This window comes from Otolemur garnettii, unplaced genomic scaffold (assembly GCF_000181295.1).
Source record: "Otolemur garnettii isolate 467f Iridium unplaced genomic scaffold, OtoGar3 scaffold00003, whole genome shotgun sequence".
NCBI classification, from domain to species: domain Eukaryota; kingdom Metazoa; phylum Chordata; class Mammalia; order Primates; family Galagidae; genus Otolemur; species Otolemur garnettii.
This window is the reverse complement of record NW_003852398.1, coordinates 3,882,000-3,886,216: the sequence shown is the minus strand read 5'-3', so window position 1 is coordinate 3,886,216 and position 4,217 is coordinate 3,882,000.

Here is a 4,217-nt window from a genome sequence, read left to right as displayed (position 1 = left end):
AAAATCCTTGATGTCTTTAAAAATAGTTTTTGGCACAGAGTATGTATTTAATGAGTGGTGGTTTCCTTCTCTTTTTATTGTCCTTTTTTGGGGGGTCATTTTCTGTTAAATATTCTAGGCAAAATCTTGATGAGGAGAAGAGGTTCAGCTGTAGGATCCAGTGTAGTGGACATCCCACTAGAGTTTCTGTCCTGACTGTCATCATTTGTTTTTTTAAGAGATGGGGTCTCACTATGCTGCCCAGGCTGGTCTTAACTCCCGCACTTATGTGACTCTCCCGGCATGAACCTCTCTGCCTCATCCCAACTGTCATCTTTGATCTCAGTCTTTGGGTGTCTGTTACCAAGGATCTGTGGGGGGTGAGCAGTGTCCAAGCCAAAGGGAAGAAGGCAGATCAGGAAGGGGCTCTAAATAGAACCCTGTGGAATTCACGGGGGTGGGGTGTGGAGAGTGGGTAAAATAAGCCACTCAGTGTTGCCCTCTGTATCGTGGCTGTGCTGGCCCTCTGCTTGCTCACTGTGGAGCTCTACCCCTCTCTGGGGTCCTGTCCTGTGCTACCCCTTCTTGAGACAGGAATCTCATTTGTATATATGTTTAAAGGGTTATTATAAAATGAATATTCCAGAGCTTCCTAAACCTCAGTTGTTTGCCATAGTAAAGTACTAAATATATTATTCTTTATTTAATATGTTAATTGAAATCAACTCACTTTCTATTTTTTTAAAGATATGGTTTCACCACTGCCAGAGTGCAGTGGTGTGATCATAGCACTTTGAACTCCTGGGCCCAAGTGATTCTCCTACATCAGCCTCCTGAGTAGCTAGGACTACAGGTGAGTGCCACTATGCCTGCCTAAATTTTTTACCATTTTTTTTAACTTGAAAACTTATTTCAGTCTTGACCAAAACAATAATGTTATTGTTTGGCATAAAAACAAGAAATTATGGTCAAGGCATAGGTGAGTGTTAGGTACAACTTCCATTCTTTGGAAGGGAAAGAAATTGGGGAGAAACTCATATAATGCTCCCATGCTCATGCCGTGATGAAGTTCTTGCCAAAGAAGAAAAGAATTTACAATCTCAGTAATCGACAAAAAACACAGACAATATTTAGATGTGTTGTTTTCTATTATCTTTCTAGTATGTATATGTAGATTTTTCATAATTGAGACCACATTGTACACAATTTTTGTTCTGATTTTTCCACTTAATAAAAAATTATAAGCATATCTCCCATGTCATCAAATATTGTTTCAAATCTGATTGGGGGATGTGCTTCCTGTGGTGGTGTAGGCTGGCATCACAACCTCACAGGACCCCCTTTGGACAGAGTCTCCATCTGTAGTGGGCTGATGCGATTCTGAGGAGGGCAAGCTGCCGTCCACTCCATTTGCAACCTTGAGCTTGGGGCTCAGAGATCTCCTATTTTGTGTGGCTCATATTTTGCTTTTTGCTGAAGTAGGTGCAGCTGATCGTCATGATCCTAGTGGGTAGAGAACACAGTGATTTTCATCTGTGGCTGACCGTATGAAGCTTGTTTGATAAAGTGACAAGAAGCGCCAACCAAAATTAACATTATTCATGATAAGCTGGGTTCTCCAGTCTAAAGACTCATAGAACAGCCTCTCAGAAATGAGGCATGAGGAGTCTTGTTCATTGCCGTTCCTAGCCTGCATGTAGGTGGAAAATGTCTCCATTTCCCATACCTTCTGGTTTGTTCTGGGCTTTTCCTCTCAGCTTTCCCCAGATGTGGTAATAGTGGTGCTTCCATAAGCAATCAAATATCCCGGGTGCTCACGGAGAGGTATTTGGGAGGCCCAGCTCCCCACGCTTGCTCCTGAGCGCCCTCATGCCATGGCCCAGCCCAGGCCCACTCCCCGGCCAGCAGGGCTCTTCCTGCTCACCATTTCTGAGAGAGAGAGAGAGCACTTCACGACCCTTCAGTAGGGACCACAGTGCCCAGAGCATGCAGAAGCACAGCTGGGAAGCCAGGACAAACCACAGAGTATGAGGAAAGACACAACTGGCAGGTGACTGGGGACAGCTCGTCCACCAGCCAGCAGCCAAGGAGTCAGGTAGCTTACTGCATGGGACAAAAGGAGCCCCTGAGCTCTTTGCACCGTCTCAATAGGTTCTAATGAAAGGTCTTGTTTGAACACAATGACCGAGGACAGCAAAACACAGTGGCTTCTCCCAGACAGTTTCTTGTGCTGCAGGTGCAGCGGCTGTAAGCTGCCTTCTGGGACATGGCCGTATCCACTCTGAGTGTCTAGCAGGGGTGGGAACTTGCAGCCGTGGAGCCACATGTGGCCTCTGGATCCTTGAGTGAGGCCTTTTGACAGAACAAATCTCTAGTGTGTCAGCACTGAGTTCAGACACCTGGGGTTGGTGGCTAAGTTCGACCACCCTGGTGCTCAGTGCCAGAAAGTGGGAGGAACCTGGAGAGTCCGACCTCCAAACTCGATGACAGTCATATGCCAATGATCACAATACTCAGAAGTTAAAAAAAAAAAAAAACAAAAAACAAACTTAGATGGTTCTATGTGTAACATCTCATGGCCTCAACAAAGAGTAGGGAGACCAGGTTCACATTGCTGGATCTGGGAATTCTCATGGTGCATCTAGATAAATCATCTTTTCCCAGGCCAAGCTGGGATTAAAGGTGTTTTATTATTTTTTTAATCAGGGCTCTTTCTTCCAGTTGCTCTTCACTCAGACTCTCAGCCCAGGCCACCCAGAGGCAGGGGGCCATGGATGGAAGCAGCCTGGGCAGCTGCTCCCTCAGCTTCTCTGGGATCCGAGGCCGGGCGCTGGGTGATTATGCCGCTGTTATCTGGGATTAGCTATTTTCGCTCCCTGTATTTATATCATGGAAGCTGCAGCGTGATGTTGCCAGATGCCAATGTGGGCAAACTGCTCCTACTTTCTGGACCCACCTGCTGTCCTGCTAACGCCAAGTAAGGTAGCAGTTGGTGGGGACCAGACCTGCCAGCACCGCCCCCCCCAACCCCATCCCTGCCACTGTACCCCCTTCCCAAATGTCCAGAGTGTGAACTGAGACACAGGGAGAGACTCAGATCTGCAGTGACAGGCTGGATCTGGACTTGGGGTCGGTGGGGGCGTAGGGCTGGCAGCAGTCCCTGTAGAAGACGCCTGTCACCTCCCTAATCCCCTGAAGTCTTCAAGTCTAGAAAGCCTCTTGCCCATCCCCCACCCCTGCTCCACCTCGACCCACGCATATCTCCCCAACTGGCATTTGAGGAGTTGTGAAGGGCCCTCATTTTAGGCAGCCCAGAAAAAGCACCAAGTGCCTGAGAGTCCCAAATTTAAGTGCAGAGGAATTAAAGGCCCTGCCCATCTTTGTTTCTTCCTTGCCTTCCCTCCGCGCCCCCCTCTTCCCACGGAGGAGGTGGGGAGATCCTGGCTTGTGAGCTTGTCTTTCAGGAAACGGACAGGTTTTCTCAAAGGTATGTTCTGTCTCACTAGGATTGTACTAGATGACCTTAGAGGATCCCTTAGAAACACAATCTGTTATTTTGCTAAATGGAATTTGCTCCCAGCCCCCAGTGCCCTGAGTGGGGTTTTTTCCACTGTGCCTGGGAAGGTTTCACGCAGACTTGTTCACTGTCCAGGCAAAAGTGGACAATACCAGGCCTTGGCAGCTCTGAGGGCACCAGATGGGGAAGAGGCTGCAGGCCAGAGCCCAGGGGATTCTGCCTTGTTCAGTGTGGCCAGTGGAGCTCTGCCCCTCTAGGCTTCTCTGCCCCGGCCCACCTCTCAGGACAGGAATCTCAAGGGTAGCAAGGCATTAACCCTCCCAGGCAGGTATTAAAAAATAAAAAAAAATTTTTTTTTACCAATGTAGTTTCCTAAAACCTCAAAAATCATGCAAAAATCAAGATAATATATAAAGATAAGAAATATATCAAATTAAGACTACATTTACTGAAATAATATTTTTATTAAAATTAATTTACTTTATTTTTACCTGAAACTTGACTTTAGCTTTGCCCCATATAAGAGTATCCAAGAGGGCGGCGCCTATGGCTCAGTGACTAGGGCGTCAGCCCTATATACCAAAGGTGGCAGGTTCAAACCTGGCCCCAGCCAAACTGCAACCAAAAATAGCCAGGTGTTGTGGTGGTCACCTGTGGTCCCAGTTACACAGGAGGCTGAGGCAAGAGAATCGCCTAAACCCAAGAGCTGGAGGTGGATGTG